Here is a 20051-nt window from a genome sequence, read left to right on the forward strand (position 1 = left end):
TAATCCCATAATTCTCTGAGTAGCTGAGTAAAGAACCAAACAAATATACAACAACAACAACTTGTATTTATATAGCGCCTCTAATGTAGTGAAACATCCCAAGGCGCTTCACAGGAGTATTATGAGATGAAAAATTTGACACTGAGCCGCATAAGTGAAATTAGCGCAGCTGACCAAAAGTTTGGTCAAAGAGCTATGTTTCAAGGAATGTCTTGAAGGAGGAAAGAGAGGTAGTGAGGCGTCAGAGAAACATCAGCAATAAAAAGAGTGACACAATTATACTTATTGTAAACAAGTCACAGGCAGCATCTGTGGAGAGTACAGGTTACTGTTTTGGGTGCAGACATTGGTGCAAAGCTGCTCCATAGTTGCAATGTTAACTGTTCCGTTCGCTCCACAAGCGCTAACTGGCCCGCTCAATGCTTCCAGCATTTTCTGCTTTTGTTTCGTGTTTCCAGCATCTGCTAGTTTTGCTTTTTTGAAAACCAGTCATGATGTGCTTCAACAAAATCCTATAAATGCTAGAAGCTAACTCAACTCACTCATAAACATTAATAACCAGAGTGTTCAACTGCAGGAGTGAGAGATCTTAAAATTCCAATTGAAAATCCAAAATATTTTTCCTTATGTCAACTATACTCTTGTGCTATATCTCGGAATTCACACAGGAAGTTTCAAGAATCAGATCCCTGATTCTTGAATGTTCTGGCGTCTGACTTATTAATTGAAGTTCGTCAAATTAATCTCAATGATAAATTGCTTTGACCTTCTCTACAACTCTTTGAGATATCTGTGCCCCTCTATTCCTGGCCTCTTGCACATCCCCAAATTTCATCGCTCTACCATTGGCGGCCGTGCCTTCAGCTGCTAAGGCCTCAAACTCTGGAATTCCCTCCCTAAATCTCTCCCCTTCTCTCTCATTTAAAATGTTCATTAAAACCTACCTCACCTATCCTGATATCTCCTTATGTTGCTTGGTGTCAAATTTTATTTGATAACACTTCTGTGAAACACCTTGGGACATTTTACTACTTTAAATGTGCAATATAAATGCAACAGCGAACTTGTATTTATTAACGTAGTAAAACATCCTAAGGCACTTCACAGCAGAGTTATGACAAAATAAATAAGTTTGACACTGAACCACATAAGAAGAAATTACGGCAGATGACCAAAAAGGTTGGTCAAAGAGGTAGGTTTTAAGGAGCATCTTAAAGAGAAAAGAGAGATGGAGAGGTTCAGGGAGGGAGTTCCAGAGCTGGGGACCCAGGCAGCTTGTTGCTGAGAGATTAATACCAACAACTATTGAGAAACTGGAATCTGACCTATACCAGGAACAGAGAGAAAGTACTGCCATAAAACCACTGCCGTTTTCATTTTGCCCCATCTGTTTTAAAATAGCCAGTGATGTCATCAGGCGTGACTCAGTGATAGCACTCATGTCTCTGAGTCAGAACTTTACCTAAGGCTGTCAGGTTGGTTGAGGTCAGGGAGTCTACAGATGAACTAGTTGCATGTGCACCTAGGTGGGTGTTATATATGTAAACTTGTATTCACTCTGTACAGCCACCCGAGGGCTCATCTCCTGGAGTCCCAAGGGATCTCATAATCCCTTGGGAGCACAGATATTTAAGGAGGCCTCACAGGTTGGAGGGGGACTCTGGAGACCTGCAATAAAAGACTAAGGTCACACTTTACTTTGAGCTCACAGTGTTCAGTCTGACTCTTTTTCCATACACAACAGTGGGCTGGATTGATTAATTGCGTTGTCCTGCTGTGTTCGTCAGAGACTTGCATAATCAATATGTTCTGGCATAGCTGTGAAAACTATTATGGACTGCAATAGTTGCTTAATCCTTTCCATTCAGTGCACCCATTTTTTTCATATTGGCAAAGGTATAAAATTGCTCACTTTGGAATCTGCCAGGTGGAGTTTGGGTCATCACATGCTCAGATTATTGAGTTAATAGTCTGAATCTTCCGTGCTGGGAATAGAATAGTTAACTGTGTGATGCAGCTCCATGTGCAATGTGATTAAATGTCAGGGAGCAGTGAGGCTCAACTCTGTTCTATCTCTGATTTCATGGTTTCTCTGCATATCAGTCCCCTGTTATTTCAATCAGCTGTAAGACTCAACTGTTCTATCAACACACAAACAACAACTACCTGCATTTATATAGTGCCATTATCGTAGTAAAACATCCCAAGGCTTCACAGGAGCGTTATCAATCAGAATTAGCATCACATAGGAGATATTAGGACAAGAAAGAGAGGCTTTGAGGAGTGTTTTAAAGGAGGAGAGAGAGATGGAGAGGTTTTGGGGAGGGAATTCCATAGCTTAGGACCTTGGCATCTGAAGGAACGGTCACCAATGGTGAAGCTCAACCTCGTAACTAACTAAAAACAAATTATTGCAGATGCTGGAAATCTCAAAACAAAAGCCAGAAAAAGCTGGAAATACTCAGCAGGCAGACAGCATCTGTGAAGAAAGTGAAGTCACGTCCTGAGCGAGGATTATAAGACTTGAAAAGTCAACTGACTTCTATTTCGTGGGATTGAGGGTAATATACTAGCATGGATTGAGGACTGGTTAATGGACAGAAAACAGAGAGTAGGAATAAACGGGTCATTTTCGGGTTGGCAGGCTGTAACTAGTGGGGTGCTGCAATGATCAGTGCTTGGGCCCCAGCTATTCACAATCTTGTTTTGGGAGTCTCGTATCGGGCATGCGGATCATGTGGCCTGCCCAACGGAGTTGATCAAGTGTGGTCACTGCTTCAATGCTGGGGATGTTGTCCTGAGCGAGAACACCGACGTTGGTGCGCCTATCCTGCCAATGGATTTGCAGGATCTTGCGGAGGCAGCGTTGGTGGTACTTCTCCAGTGCTTTGAGGTGCCTGCTGTACATAGTCCATGTCTCTGAGGTATATAGGAGAGCGGGTATCATTACTGCTCTGTAGACCATGAGCTTGGTGCCGGGTTTGAGGTCCTGGTCTTCAAACACTCTCTTCCTCAGGCGATCGAAGGCTGCACTGGCGCACTGAAGATGGTGTTGGACTTTGTCATCGACGTCTGTCCTTGTTGTCCAAGGCCTCATCGTGGATTTTGATAATTGGGGAGCAGTGCTGCGTGGCAGGGGCAGATTGGTGGAGGACCTTTGTCTTACGGAGACTCCCAAAACAAGTACTCTACTCAGAGCTCCGACACGGCAAGCGAGCCCCAGGTGGGCAGAGGAAACACTTCAACAACACCCTCAAAGCCTCCTTGATAAAGTGCAGCATCCCCACCGGCAGCTGGGAATCCCTGGCCCGAGACCGCCCAAAGTGGAGGAAAAGCATCGGGGAAGGCGCCGAACACCTTGAGTCGCTGCGCCGAGAGCAAGCTGAAGCTAAGTGTCAACAGTGGAAGGAGTGAACAGCAACCCAAGCACCCAACCCATCCGTTCCTTCAACCACCGTCTGCCCCACCTGTGACAGAGACTGTAAGTCCCGCATAGGACTCATCAGCCACGTGAGAACTCATTTTTAGTGTGGAAGAAAGTCATCCTCGACTCTGAGGGACTGCTCAAGAAGAAGAAATTCACAATCTATGGGCCCGAACTTGGTCAACGCCAAGGCCCGCCCAAAGGACCACCAAGAGACCTGGCGGTACTTTGCCAGGGAAATTCCTCTCAAAGATAGGCCAGTACCGCCCGGCGGCAAAAAACCGATTTACGGCGTGAATCTGGGCAGCAGCAGGGGGGAAGCTCCCAATCTCAGCAGCAAATGCAATCCTCGCCAAAGTGCTGCCGAGGATTGAGTCGGGCCCAGGCAGGCGGGAACAGCTAAAAATCTTTCTTTTTTTTTTAAAACAATGGAAAACCTTCAGGGGACGCCATCCACATAAATCGCTGAAAAAAAAAATAAAAGAAGTACACTAACCTCTTTTTGCAGGTCTTCTTACTTACCATCGGGGTTAGACCTGCCTTCACGCAGCAGTCCTTCCCCCTGCTGCCGCCGACTCCCGCCCAGAGGAATCTGCCGGCTCGGCGGGCGGGAGGTCACTTACGCACCTTACGCGCTAGCGGCCGTCAGCGGGCGGTTCGCGGAGGTCCTCCCCTCCCGCCGACGACAGACCTAGAGGAATCTGTCACCGTGGGGAGACTGCCAAAAAAAAACAGGCAGCAGTGGGCGGTCAGGCCACCAATTTCAGGTCCCTAATCAATGATTTGGATGAGGGGACCAAATGTAATATATCCAAGTTTGCTGATGATACAAAGCTAGTTGGGAATGTAAGTTGTGAGGAGGATGCAAAGAGACTTCAAGGGGATATCGACAGGTTAAGTGAGTGGACAAGGACATGGCAAATGGAATATAATGTGGAGAAAAGTGATGTTATCCATTTGGGTAGGAAAAATAGAAAAGCAGAGCATTTTTTAAACAGTGAGAGCTTGGGAAGTGTTGGTGTTCAGAGGGACCTGGGTGTCCTTGTACACCAATCACGAAGTTGACATGCAGGGACAGCAAGCAATTAAGAAAGCAAATGGTATGTTGGTCTTTATTACAAGAGGATTTGAGTATAAAAGTAAGTTGACTTACTGCAATTATATAGGGCCCTGGTGAGACCACACCTGGAATATTGTGTACAGTTTTAAGAACATAAGAATTAGGAACAGGAGTAGGCTATCGAGCCCCTCGAGCCTGCTCTGCCATTCAACAAGATCATGGCTGATCTGGCCGTGGACTCAGCTCCACTTACCCACCTGCTCCCCGTAACCCTTAATTCCCTTATTGGTCAAAAATCTATCTATCTGTGACTTGAATACATTCAATGAGCTAACCTCAACTGCTTCCTTGGGCAGAGAATTCCGCAGATTCACAACCCTCTGGGAGAAGAAATTCCTTCTCAACTCGGTTTTAAATTGGCTCCCCCGTATTTTGAGGCTGTGCCCCCTAGTTCTAGTCTCCCCGACCAGTGGAAACAACCTCTCTGCCTCTATCTTGTCTATCCCTTTCATTATTTTAAATGTTTCCATAAGATCACCCCTCATCCTTCTGAACTCCAACAAGTAAAGGCCCAGTCTACTCAATCTATCATCATAAGGTAACCCCCTCATCTCCGGAATCAGCCTAGTGAATCGTCTCTGTACTCCCTCCAAAGCTAGTACTCCAGGTGCGGCCTCACCAATACCCTATACAATTGCAGCAGGACCTCCCTGCTTTTGTACTCCATCCCTCTCGCAATGAAGGCCAACATTCCATTCGCCTTCCTGATTACCTGCTGCACCTGCAAACTAACTTTTTGGGATTCATGCACAAGGACCGCAGGTCCCTCTGCACCTCAACATGTTGTAATTGCTCCCCATTCAAATAATATTCCCTTTTACTGTTTTTTTTTCCAAGGTGGATGACCTCACATTTTCCGACATTGTATTCCATCTGCCAAACCTTAGCCCATTCGCTTAACCTATCTAAATCTCTTTGCAGCCTCTCTGTGTCCTCTACACAACCCGCTTTCTCACTAATCTTTGTGTCATCTGCAAATTTTGTTAGACTACACTCTGTTCCCTCTTCCAGGTCATCTGTGTATATTGTAAACAGTTGTGGTCCCAGCACCGATCCCTGTGGCACACCACTAACCACCGATTTCCAACCTGAAAAGGACCCATTTATCCTGACTCTCTGCTTTCTGTTAACCAGCCAATTCTCTATCCATGCTAATACATTTCCTCTGACTCCGCGTACCTTTATCTTCTGCAGTAACCTTTTGTGTGGCACCTTATCTCCTTACCTAAGGAAGGATATACTTGCCACTGAGGGAATGCAATGAAGGTTCACCAGACTGATTCCTGGGCTGGGGGGATTGTCCTATGAGGAGAGATTGAGTAGTCTAGGCCTATATTCTCCGGAGTTTAGAAGAATAAGAGGTGATCTCATTGAAAGAAAATTCTTACTGGTCTTGACAGGGTCGATGCAGGGAGGATGTTTCTCTTGGCTGAGGAGTCAAGAACCAGAGGTCACAGTCTCAGAATAAGGGGTCGGCCATTTTGGACTGGGACGAGGAGAAACTTCTTCACTCAGAGGGTGAATTCTCCTTTGGAATTCTCCTCTCCAAAGGGCTGTGGAGGCTCAGTCTTTGAGTATATTCAGATTGATAGATTTTAGGAAATCAAGAGCCATGGGGATAGTGCAGAAAAGTGGAGTTGAGATAGAAGATCAGCCATGATCAGCAGGCTCGACGGGCCGAATAGCCTACTCCTGCTCCTAGTTCTTATGTTCTGCATTGATGCTGCCTCATGGCTAACTGTTGTGTTTTTCAATTCTGCAATCTCAACCAACCATGAAACCGAGCTTTTCTACTGGGTTGGAAAGCTCAGTCTGAACTATTTGAGACCTCGCACACAGATAAGCCAACCACTGCCTGGGATGCCCAGCCCAAAGCACAGATTTTTGGAAAGTAGCGCCTCCCGCCCCGCTCTAGATCATGAAACGAAACCGTGAAGTGCTGTACATTCTGGGTAGCACTCTCGCCTTTGGGTCAGAAGATCATGGCTTCAAGTCCTACTCCAGAGACTTGAGCACAAAATCTAGGCTAACGCTCCAATGCAGTACAGGGAGTGCTGCACTGTCAGAGTTGCCGTCTTTTGGATAAGACATTAAACCGAGGCCCCGTCTTCCCTCTCGGGTCGACGTAAAAGATCCCATGGCACTATTTTGAAAAAGAGCAGGGTAATTCTCCCCAGTGTTCTAGCCAATATTTATCCCTCGACCAACAATAAACAAAACAGATAATCTGGTCATTATCACATTGCTATCTGTGGGAGTTTGCTTTGCGCAAAATGACTGCTGCGTTTCTTACATTACAACAGTGACTACACTTCAAAATGCTGTTATTGGCTGTAAAGTGCATTGGGATGTCCTGAGGTCATGAAAGGCACTATATAAATGCGTCTTTTTTTCTTTGACATGTCATATGTCTGCTAACACCTATTGTCAAAATTAGAATTGTGGGCACAAGCGCTCTTGGAAAGCTCACATAATTCAAAAATATATATTGTAGATTGGTAGATAATGGTTCCAAAAGCAGGATTGAATTATAACATTTCAGGAATGGAAGAAATGCATCTAGGAATTGGTAAGCTAGGCAACAGAGCTGTTCAGAGGCTCGTCATAAACTGGAAATAAAACCCTGGCAGTTACTACCTACGCCAACTTCTATACCAATAGAAATTGCTGAAGTGCATGTTTCTTTTTCCGTTCCTGAAATACGTTAAAGGTGCATTAGGTTTACATACACTGAATATTGTACTTGATGTACTCGGAACTTGGAAAATGGGCATGTCCCAAATTAGATGTTAAATGTGTCAAAAGTAGTCAGCATAAATTAGTTTACAAGCAATTCACATACAGATGAAAACTAACCATATTCCCAGTTTGACTTACAACAGCCAAATTTTTTATCTAATATTCTAAATAAAGTAGCTGGAACCGAGAATAATCCTGTGCTGTAATCACAGAGTACACATGTTTCACTATTTTTCGCACTGTGCAGAAATATTCCAGCCGGAGAAGAATGATGGGTGAATGGTATGAGGATACATTCGGAAAGGATAGCCAGTTGGCATATACTTTATCACTTTACATTTTGTATAGTTTGTGGATACATTTTGCATGCAGATTAAGTAGAAATTGAGCTAAACGCAGAAATGGAGATGTGATTGCTGTTGAGAGGTGCAGAATCTGAAACAACATACTGTTCTTCTTAAGGGATAAGTTAAATCCTTTGAGTTTTCATGAATAAGGAAAGCAACAAGCAATTGAACTGCTTTTCTTATCAAACTTAGAAAGAAAGCATGACAATAAGGATTTTTTGATTCAAAGCTTTACCAAGGATTGTAGATGCCCACTCCTCTATCAAAAGATGGTGTAAACTTGAAACACATTGCTAGAAATTTATTAACACCTCATGTAAGTTGGCACTTCAGTTTAGCACTAAGGGAGTTCTGCATTGCTGGACGTTCTGTCTTTCATATGAGAGATCTCCTGGCCAACATTCATCCCTCCACCACCAGAACAGATTAATTGGCCATGGTATTTATGGGAAGAAAAGGAGGGTGTGGGATAGGCTGAAAACAGCCAAAGGACCTGGCAAGGCTGGGGACATGGAGGTCCTGCGGGACCTAACAGCAGGACCTCATTAGCACTTTTTGGTTCCGTTTACTGTCTGGCAGCCAACCGAATTGACAGCCTGATCAAATTTTAAGTCACATTCATTCTTTACACGTGTATTAGCTGTTCCTTCACATTCTCCTCCGTCACACCTATAGTCTTTCCTCTCCTCTGTAAACGCAGAGGTGAAATATTTGTTAAGTATCCTTGTCATTCATTCTCTACAGTAGGATTGCTTTCTTTGAAGTGAAGTGGGACAAGGGCGGTTAGAGAGGAGGAGGGGAGTGTGAGAGAGGGCACTGACAGCTTCAAGGAGGTGCTTGCCAGTGAAGCATATCTGGGATCACATTGGTGGATTGGGTTTCAGTATTTCTTGCAGGAGCAGTGTCAGCAGTCATGCGAGTAAGCTATATTTGAAACTTGCGGTTCTTTGTTGGCATATGGTTTATTTTTCTACTTCTTGAACTTTGGCCATCTCTGCCTTAAAACCAGCTTTCATAATGGTGAAATTTCAATTCCCTCCTTCCAGCTTTCCGACTTCCACCCATCTCCCTGCCCCTGGCCCCCAATCGCCTTCCGATCTCATTCACCCACCCCTCTACAGCCCCTGTTCACCCGCTAGCCTTCCGACCTCCGCCTTCCAGTCCCCCACCCCTCCTCCTCCCCCGCCCCCATCTCCTTATTTACCTCCAAATTAAAATTCTGGCCTTTGGGTTAAGGCATTCTTGGGGGAAAATGTAATTTACTCTATTTTCAATTTCTGTTCTGAAATGTAATACAAACAGAACATAGCTCAGAGATGTCTTCAGAGGCTGTGCAATGATTTGAAATTGTGACAGACTACAGAGTGATTCTGTGATGATGTTAAAATGTTATATTGGCATTCGGGGTCAGGCTTTTGAAATGCAGGGGCTTTAATAAAGTAATTTGAATTGAAGGTAGCTAAGTTGTAAGATTTTCTGGTTGCTGGGTAGCTGTGTTAATAGATTTATAACTCGACAAATTGTCATGTTTGTCTTGAGTTACTTCAGTTGCTTTGAGGAATTAGCTTGGTTTCAATGTGATTCTAAATGACATCAGCAGTCTCCAAATGCATTGATGTAATGTAGTTCCTGCAGTGGCTTACTGGAGGCATAAGTAATTGAGCACAAAGCATTGCTCTAAATGCAGCAAATGTTGTGTGAACTAAGCTATTTGCCATTTTGCATGGACCATAATACAATTTTGAGCAGTATCTATGTTAGAACAACATCCATAGAAATAGTTATAAATCCAATGCTCACAATTCTTCTGGGATCAGTGGGATTTAACTTCCTTTGCTCATTTTCCAGAGACTGAATTGTGCAGTTATCAGTTTTACTGGGTCACCATGATTGTTATGATTTTAACTTTCTTCTGAAAAACTGTTTGTTTTAAACCTTTTCAACATAATGCAGCCAATTTTCTATTCGAAATTAGATGTTTAGATAATTGATAACTGTACATTTTTATGATATATATATATATATATTCCATTTATTCTCCTAAATTTCTGGATCGTGCAAATGAGCCAAATGCTTGCCAGATAAAAGGGACATAGACAGACTAATTGAGTGAGCAAAACTATGGCAGATGGAATTCAATTTGGGGAAGTGTGAAGTTATCCACGTTTGATCTGAGAAACACAAATCAGAATATTTTCTTAATAGTGAGAGACTAGGAATTGTGGCAGAGCAAAGAAATGTAGGTTCCCATATACACAAACCACTAACAGTTTAGAGCACAGGTACAAAAAGTGATTAGAACATTGGCCTTTATCTCAAGGGGGTTGAAATTCAAATATCACGAAGAGATGCTTCAGCTGTACAGAGCCCATTTGGAGTACAGCGGTCAGTTTTGGGCACCGTACCTCAAGAAAGATACCTTGCCATGGAAGGGGTACAGTGCAGATTCACCAGAATGATCCCAGGTTTTAAATATTTAATTTATAAGGACAGGTTGCATAACTGTGGCTTGTATTCCATTCAGTTTAGAAAGTTAAGGGGTGATCTAATAAAGGTGTTTAATATGATAAAGGATTAGTTTGGGCAACATAGAAACACAGAAAATAAGTGTAGGAGCAGGCCATTCGACTCTTCGAGCCTGCACCAACATTCACTAAGACCATGGCTGAACATACAACTTCAGTCCTGCCTTCTCTCCATACTCCCTGATCCCTTTAGCCGTAAGGGCCACATCTAACTCCCTTTTGAATATAACCAACAAACTGGACTCAACAATTTTCTGTGGTTGAGAATTCCACAGGTTCACAATTCTCTGGGTGAAAAAGTTTCTCCTCATTTTGGTCCTAAATGGCTTACCCCTTATCCTTAGACTGTGCCCCCTGGTTCTGGACTTCCCCAATATCGGGAACATTCTTCCTGCATCTAACCTGTCCAATCCCGTCAGAATTTTAAATGTTTCTATGAGATCCCCTCTCATTCTTCTAAATTCCAGTTAATTTAAGCCTAGTCGATCCAGTCTTTCTTCGTATGTCAGTCCTGCCATCCCGGGAATCAGTCTAGTGAACCTTCGCTGCACTCCCTCAATAGCAAGAATGTCCTTCCTCAGGTTAGGAGACCAAAATTGCACACAATACTTAAGGTGTGGTCTCACCAAGGCCCTGTACAAAGGCAGTAAGACCTCCCTGCTCCTATACTCTCATCCTCTCGCTATGAAGGCTAACATGCCATTTGCTTTCTTTAATGCCTGCTGTACCTGCATGCCTACTTTCAATGACTGGTGTACGATGACAACCAGGTTTCGTTGCACCTCCCCTTTTACTAATCTGTCACCATTCAGATAAAAATCTGCCTTCCTGTTTTTGCCACCAAAGTGGATAACCTCACATTTATCCACATTATACTGCATCTGCCAAGCATTTGCCCACTCACCTAACCTGTCCAAGTCACCCTCACAGCTCACACTGCCACCCAGCTTAATGTCATCTGCATACTTCATCTAAAGCATTAATATATATTGTAAATAGCTGGGGTCCCAGCACTGAACCTTGTGGTATCCCACTAGTCACTGCCTGCCATTCTGAAAAGGACCCATTTATTCCCTCTCTATTGCTTCCTGTGTTCCAACCAGTTCTCTATCCACGTCAATATATTACCCCCAATAACCTTAATTTTACACACTAGTGTCTTGTGTGGGACCTTGCCAAAAGCCTTTTGAAAGTCCAAATACACCACATCCACTGGTTCTCCCTTATCCGCTCTACTAGTTACATCGTCAAAAAATTCTAGAAGATTTGTCAAGCATGATTTTCCTTTCATAAATCCATGCTGACTGGCACCGATCCTGTCACTGCTTTCCAAATGCGCTGCTATTACATCTTTAATAATTAATTCCAGCATTTTCCCCACTACCGATGTCAGTCTAACCAGTCTATAATTCCCTGTTTTCTCTCTCCCTACTTTTTTTAAAAGTGGGGTTACATTAGCTACCCTCCAATTCATAGGAACTGATCCAGAGTCCATGGAATTTTGGAAAATGACCACCAATGCATCTACTATTTCTTGGGCCACTTCCTTAAGTACTCTGGGATGCAGACTATCAAGCCCTGGGGATTTATCGGCCTTCAATCCCATCAATTTCCCCAACACCATTTCCTGACTAATAAGGAATTCCTTCAGTTCCCTCAGTTCCTCCTCCTCGCTAGACCCTCAGTCCCCTAGTATTTCCGGAAGGTTATTTGTGTCTTCCCTAGTGAAGACAGAACCAAAGTATTTGTTCAATTGGTCTGCCATTTCCTTGTTCTCCATTATAAATTCATCTGATTCTGACTGCAACATATATTCATATATCTATAGAAGCTTTTGCAGTCAGTTTTTTTATGTTCCCTGCTAGCTTACTCTCATATTCTATTTTCCCCCTCCTAATTAAACCCTTAGTCCTCCTCTGCTGAATTATAAATTTCTCCCAGTCCTCAGGGTTGCTGCTTTTTCTGGCCAATTTATATGCCTCTTCCTTGGATTTAACACTATCCCTAATTTCCCTTGTTAGCCACGGTTGAGCCACCTTCCCCGTTTTTATTTGTACGCCAGACAGGGATGTACAATTGTTGTAGTTCATCCATGTGATCTTTAAATAGATACAGAGAAACTATTTCCCCTTGTGGGGGTAGTCCAGAAGAAGGGGACATAATCCTAAAATTAGAGCTAGGCCATTTAGAAGTGAAATCAGGAAACACTGTTTCACGCAAAGGGATAGTGGAAATCTGGAATTCACTCCCCCAAAAGGCTGTGGATGCTGAGTCAGTTGAAATTTTCAAGACAGAGTTTGATTGATTTTTGTTGGGTAAGGGCATCAAGGGATAAGAAGCAAAGGCAGGTAAATGGAGTTGAGGTACAGATCAGCCATGATCTCATTGAATGGCAGAGCAGGCTCAAGGGGTGGAACGACCTACTCCTGTTTCTATGTTCCTATTTCTCTATTGTTCCTCATGGGTTTCAATAACAGGATGTATGCTGTCTAAAAATAGAAGAGTAACTGTATAGCATTGCTTACGTTCTACAGTAAGAACCAATCTGTTTTAAACCATAGGCCATAGAATCGATTGTTGTTTTTGCTGATCCTACTATATTAATGGGCAGTTTCATGAAATATCTAAATATCCGGGCAGTTGGAAAATCGCCGCCCACTCTCCCGGTTCCCAGGATTATATTCATAGTTTCCTCCCCCGTCGGGTTAAAAATATCGGCGATTCTCACTGCCCGTGGCCCCCCAGCCCCCGATGCCGCGGTTTTTACTGGTTTTCTCACATCCCGATGCCACCGGATTGGAGAAGCCCGGTAGTCACTTGGCTGCCACCATCCTCCAGCAACCAACTGAGCATGACCTCATTTCTCTTGGAAGGAGGAGAACATGCCAGGGGATTTCAGAGATGCTGTAATCGTGACCAATTGTGGCTAATTACAGAAGAGCTACCCTGCTGTCTGCCGCAGGGGAAATTATCGCAAGAATCCTCCTCAATCGTCTCCTCCCAGTGGCTGTAAAGTTCCTCCCAGAGTCGCAATGCGGATTCCGCCCACTCAGAGGCATGATGGACATGATTTTTACCACGTGACAAATCCAAGAAAAATGTAGGGAGCAACATAACCTCTGTACATGGCCTTCTTTGACCTCTCAAAGTCCTCAACTCTTTTAACCGAGAGGGTTTATGGGGTGTCCTTCTCAAATTTGGCTGTGCTCAGAAATTTGTCACCATCCTCCACCTGCTTCACGATGACATGCCGGCCGTGATCCTGATCAATGGATCCATCACAGACCGGGGTCAAACAAGGCTGTGTGATTGCACCAGTGCTCTTCTCAATCTTTCTCGCTGCAATGCTTCAACTCACCTTTAACAAGCTCCCTGCTGGAGTGGAGCTCTACTGGACGAATGAGAAATTGTTCAACCTCCGTCGCCTCCAATCCAGAACCAATGTTGTTCCAACGCCTGTCATTGAATTGCAGTATGCAGACGACACTTGCGTTTGTGCACATTTGGAGGCCGAACTCCAAACCATTGTTGACACCTCCACTGAAGCATACGAGAGACTGGGCCTTACATTGAACATCTGTCAGACAAAGGTTCTCTACCAATCTGCCCCATCACACAGTACTGCCCCCCGATTATCAAGATCCATGCCAAGACCTTGGACAGCGTGGACTACTTTCCATACCTTGGGAGCCTTCTAGCAGCAAGAGCAGACATCGATGACGAAATCCAACACCTCCTTCAGTGTGCCAGTGCAGCCTTTGGTCGCCTGAGGAAAAGAGTGTTTGAAGACCAGGACCTCAACCGTGACACCAAGTTCATGGTCTACAGAGCAGTAGTGATACCCGCCCTCCTTTATGCTTCAGAGACATGGACTATGTACAGTAGGCACCTCAAAGCACTGGAGAAGTACCACCAATGCTGCCTCTACAAAATCCAGCAAATCCATTGGCAGGATAGGCATACCAACATCCTTGTTCTCTCTCAGACCAGCATCGAAGCATTGATGACGCTCAATCAGCTCTGATGGACGGGCCACCTTGTTTGCATGCCTGATACAAGACTCCTGAAACAAGCGTTCTACTCCGAGCTCCATCATGGCAAGCGAGTCCCAGGAGGGCAGAGAAAACTCCTCAAGTACACCCTCAAAGCCTCCTTGGAAAAAATGTAACATCCCCACCAACTCTTGGGTCCAAGACCGCTCAAAGTGGAGGAGAAGCATCCGAGAAGGCACCAAACACTTCGAGTATCTTCGCCGGGGGCACGCGGAAGCCAAGTACAAACAGCGGAAGGAGCGCACGACAATCCAAGCACCCCACCCACCCGTCCCTCCAACCACCGTCTGCCCCACCTGTAACAGAGTGTAGATCCTGCATTGGACTCATTAGTCACCTTGGAGCCCATATTGATGTGGAATCAAGTTCTCCTTGACACTGGGGAACTGTCGAAGACGAGAGATATTAATGGGTCGCTCACGAGAATCCACTTGGAGTGTGATCGCATCATATGATATAAACTGCTATCAAAAATATTGTTGAAGTAAACTCCAAGCTATCAGATAACGCATATTAAATACATAAACCCTTCATTCAATGTCTGACTCCTGACATTTTCATCTATAAAGTAAATTTTTAAAAAAATTCAAACTGGGACTTTCACTTAGCTAGCAACTATATTGCTTTAATCGTTATAATAAATAAAAAATCAACAAGATCCTCTATTTCATAAAATAAACCTTGCAGATTGATTTTCATTTACAATATAAAAGGGCAGATGACAGGAGCTAATCTTCTGATAGCTGATGATTGAGAGATTTATTTTAAAACCGCTGTCCTCGCATACAGAAGAGCAGCAGCAATTTAAAATATTTTTATTCTTCAGATGTCATGGTCAAAATTCATTGCTGAAAGCTAGTTTACAGAGCCGCATCCTGAGTATTCAATGTGCATTGTTTGCATCCAACCTTATTCATTTGATGCAAAAATATTTCAGAATTATGTTCGTTTTGAAATATTAAAAAGAGAAACGATTACAAAGTACTGACAGAAGATATTAATCCCAATTTCAGGGAAGCTTTTAAAACTTCAGGTCCACAGTGATTTTATTTTAGAGTATTTGGAAGTGTTGAATGACCTTTGATGCTGACATTTTCTGTAATCTCTCTTGGAGAGCTATTATAGTGTTGACAACTGTTGTTCAAAAAAGGCTGATTTTATTGAAAATAACTTCTGGACTTCAGGGACCTTCCAAGAAATTTTCATAGGATTTGACAGCTGGAAATAACCGAGTATTTCAACCAATATTGTCCACTGAGAAAAAGTATATTCACTGTTATGTATGGAGAAAGAGTCAGACTGAACACTGTGAGCTCAAAGTAAAGTGTGACCTTAGTCTTTTATTGCCTCTCCAACCTGTGAGACCTCCTTAAATACCTATGCTCCCAAGGGATTATGGGATCCCTTGGGACTCCAGGGGATGAGCCCTCTGGTGGCTGTACAGAGTAAATGCAAGTATACATGTATAACAACACTCCCACCATCCACCCCCTGCCCCCCCCTCAAAGTTAATAGTGTAACTATTTACAATGTGAGTTGATCTGGAGCCCTTCTTGCCCTGGTTGATCGTCTCGGTGTGAAAGCTGGTGTTGTTGAATCATTTGTTGGGCCCTCGCTGGGTTGCTGTGCAGCTGGCCTTGCTGGGCTGCCTGGTGTGTTGGGCCCTGCAGGGCTGCTGTGGATGATGGGTTCTGCTTCGTGGTCAACCGTGGTGCCGGTTGCCACTGGTGTGTATGTTGGGGGATCAAAAAAGGTAGAGTCCAAGGTGGGTTGCTCAGGATAGTCCGTGAATCTGAGTTTAATTTGGTCCAAGTGTTTCCACTAAATGAGTCCATTTGAAAGTTTGACCCGAACACCCTGCTCCCCTCTTTGGCCACAACAGTGCCGGGAAACCACTTGGGACCTTGTCCATAATTCAATACAAATACAGGATTATTGATTTCAATCTCGGTGACACATTTGCGCTATCATGAAATGCACTTTGTTGAAGCCGCCTGCTCTCTACCTGTTCATGTAGATCAGGGTGAACTAATGAGAGCCTTATCTTAAGTGCTCTTTTCATGAGCAGTTCAGCAGGTGGGATCCCAGTGAGTGAGTGGGGTCTCGTGCGGTAGCTATGCAGGACTCGGGATAGGCGAGTCTGCAGTGAGCCTTCAGTTAACCTCTTCAAGCCTTGCTTGATGGTTTGCACTACTCTCTCTGCCTGACCATTGGCCACTGGGTTAAATGGGGCAGATGTGACCTGTTTGATCCCATTACGGGTCATGAATTCTTTGAACTCAGCACTGGTGAAACATGGCCCGTTGTCGCTCACCAGGACATCGGGTAAGCCGTGAGTGGCAAACATGGCCCGCAGGCTTTCAGTGGTGGCGGCGGACGTGCTAGCCGATATTATCTCACATTCAAGCCACTTGGAATACACGTCTACAACCACAAGGAACATTTTACCCAAGAACGGGCCTACATAGTCGACGTGTACCCGAGACCACGGTTTGGAGGGCCAAGACTATAAACTTAGCGGTGCCTCCCTGGGTACATTGCTTAACTGCGAGCATGTATTACATCTGTGAACGCAGGACTCTTAAGTCCGCATCGATACCGGGCCACCACACGTGGGATCTGGCTATCGCTTTCATCATTACAATGCCTGGGTGGGTGCTATGGAGACCACTAATGAAAGTGTCCCTGCCCTTTTTTGGTACCACTACCCGATTACAGGCAGACTGTCTTTTGTGGGGTATAGACAGTTCATCTTTGCGCTGCTGGAACGGCTTTATCTCTTCCTGCATTTCCATTGGGACACTGGACCAGCTCCCGTGAAGCACACAGCTTTTGACTAGAGATAATAAGGGGTCCTGGCTTGTCCAAGTTTTGATCTGCCGGGCAGTGACGGGTGATTGCTCACTCTCAAATGCTTCCATAACCATGGCTAGATCTGCGGGCTGCGTCATTTCCACCCCCGTGGTGGGCAATGCAGCCTACTGAGAGCATTGCCGCAGTTTTCTGTGCCTGGCCTGTGGCGGATGGCGTAGTTGTATGCGGACAACGTGAGCACCCATCTCTGGATGCAGGCCGATGCGTTGGTATTTATCCCTTTACTCTCGGAAAACAGGGATATAAGTGGCTTATGGTCGGTTTCCAATTCGAATTTTAGCTCAAACAGGTATTGATGCATTTTTTTTAGCCCACAGACACACGCTAATGCTTCTTTCTCAATCATGCTGTAGGCTCTCTCAGCCTTAGATAGACTGGATGCATAAGCAACCGATTGCAGTTTCCCGAAATCATTAGCTTGTTGCAATACACATTCGACGCCATATGACGACGCATCACATGCTAGTACCAAACGCTTACATGGAACATACATCTCAAGCAATTTGTTTGAGCATAACAATTTTCTCGCTTTTACAAAGGCATTTTCTTGGCTTTTGCCCCAAACCCATTCGTTCACTTTTCGTAGTAAGACAATCAGTGATTCTAACAGTGTGCTGAGACCCGGTAAGAAGTAGTTCAGGAATCCCAGAAACGACCGCAGCTCCGTCACGTTCTGTGGCCTCAGTGCGTTCTTGATTGCCTCCGTCTTCGTGTTCGTGGGCCTGATGTCATCCGCCATAATCCTCCTTCCCAAGAACTCCATTCAGGTGCCAAGAAAACGCACTGTGTTTTAACCTGAGCCCCACGCGGGTGAGTCGACTAAGAACCTCCTGTGACCAAGATGTCATCCTGGAAGACCACCATGCGCGGGACCGACTTCAGTAAGCTTTCCATGTTTCTCTGGAATATCGCTGCGGCTGATCGAATTCCAAACGGGCATCTATTATAAACAAAAAGACCTTTGTGTGTGTTGATGCAGGTGAAGGCCTTCGATGATTCCTCCAGTTTATGCGAAATGTAGGCTGAAGTCAGATCCAGCTTCGTGAACATCTTTCCCCCCGCCAGTGTTGCAAAGAGGTCATCGGCCTTTGGTAGTGGGTATTGGTCCTGCAGGGAAAAACGATTGATAGTTACTTTGTAATCGCCACAGATTCTGATGGTGCCATCTCCCTTGAGGACTGGGACGATAGGACTGGCCCACTCGTTGAACTTGATCGGTGAAATGATGCCCTCTCTTTGCAGCCGGTCTAACTCGATCTCTACCCTTTCTCTCATCATGTATGGTACTGCTCTCGCCTTGTGATGGATGGGTTGCCCCCCCAGAATTAGGTGGATCTGCATTTTTGCTCCTTGGAATTTCCCGATGCCTGGTTCAAACAGCGAAGGAAATTTGTTTAAGACCTGGGCACACGAAGTGTCGTCAGCGGGCGATAGCACTCAGACGTTGTGCCTGTTCCAGCATATCTTTCCCAGCCAGCTCCTGCCGAGCAGCGTGGGACCATCGCCCGGTACCACCCAGAGTGGTAGCTTGTACACCGCTCCATCGTAGGAGACCTTTACGGTAGCACTGCCGATTACAGGAATCAGATCTTCTGTGTAAGTTCTTAGTTTCGTGCGAACTGGAGTTAAGACTGGCCTTGAGGCCTTGTTGCACCACAATCTTTCAAAAGTCTTTTTGCCCAATATGGACTGGCTTGCACTTGTGTCCAGCTCCATTGACACCGGGAGTCCATTTAGTTCAACATTCAGCATTATCGGGGGACAATTCGTGGTGAATGTGTGCATCTCATGTACCTCTGCTTCCTCGGTCTGAGGCTCTGGTTCGTCATGATCCACCATGGATCTGTCCTCCTCTGCAACATGGTTGTTTGAAGGTTTAACAGGCTTTGCGGCTCGCCTACACACTCGTTGGAGGTGTCCCATTGTTCCACAGCCCTTGCAAACGTACCCTTTGAATCGGCATAAATGGAAACGATGATCACCCCTGCAGCGCCAACAAGGTGTTAATGGCCTTGCATTCATCACCCTTGATGGTGGACTCTGAGACATCTGTGGACGTGTAGCTGCCCTGTACATTACGATTCGAAAACAACATCACTTTGTTCACAGTACTTGTAGCAGCACTTGTGTGCTGAGAGATTTGCTTCGTATTGTCACTGGTGGCAATGAACGCCTGGGCTATTGCTATGGCCTTAGTCAAGGTTGGGATCTCGACAGTCAAAAATTGGCGAAGTATGGTTTCGTGGCCAATGCCAAATATGAAAAAGTCTCTGAGCATGTGCTCCAAGTGTCCTTCAAATTTGCAATGCCCTGCAAGGCGTCTTAGCTCGGCGACATAACTGGCCACTTCCTGGCCTTCAGACCTTTTGTAGGTGTAGAACCGGTACCTCGCCATCAGAACGCTTTCCTTCGGGTTCAAATGCTCTCAGACCAGTGTGCACAAATCGTCGTACGATTTCTCTGTGGGTTTCGCTGGAGTGAGCAGATTCTTCATGAGGCCATACGTTGGTGCCCCACAGACGGTGAGGAGGATCGCCCTTCATTTGGCAGCGCTCTCTTCCCCATCTAGCTCGTTGGCCACAAAGTATTGGTCGGGTCGCTCCACAAAAGCTTCCCAGTCATCTCCCTCCGAGAATTTCTCCAGGATGCCCACTATTCTCTGCATCTTTGGGTTCTCTATCTGTATCTCGTCGCCAGTTGTTATGTATGGAGAAAGAGTCAGACTGAACACAGTGAGCTCAAAGTAAAGTGTGACCTTAGTCTTTTATTGCAGGTCTCCAGAGTGCCTCTCCAGCCTCCTTAAATACCTGTGCTCCCAAGGGATTATGGGATCCCTTGGGACTCCAGGGGATGAGCCCCCTGGTGGCTGTACAGAGTAAATACAAGTTTACATATACAACATTCACCAAGAGGAGTTATTTCTGTATAAGAGTTCTAAATCCTCACAAGTTTGCAAAGGATGGAGTATTC

The 20051-nt window shown here is 45.0% G+C and overlaps 1 protein-coding gene across 2 annotated transcripts in view; it reads left to right on the forward strand.

Moving 5' to 3' along the window:
- Positions 1 to 20051, forward strand: part of LOC139227523 (protein unc-13 homolog C-like) — an 801204-nt gene that overhangs the window by 421627 nt on the left and 359526 nt on the right. The gene's annotated exons all lie outside the window — the stretch shown is intronic.

Source organism: Pristiophorus japonicus, chromosome 17 (assembly GCF_044704955.1).
Source record: "Pristiophorus japonicus isolate sPriJap1 chromosome 17, sPriJap1.hap1, whole genome shotgun sequence".
Taxonomy (NCBI): Eukaryota; Metazoa; Chordata; class Chondrichthyes; family Pristiophoridae; genus Pristiophorus; species Pristiophorus japonicus.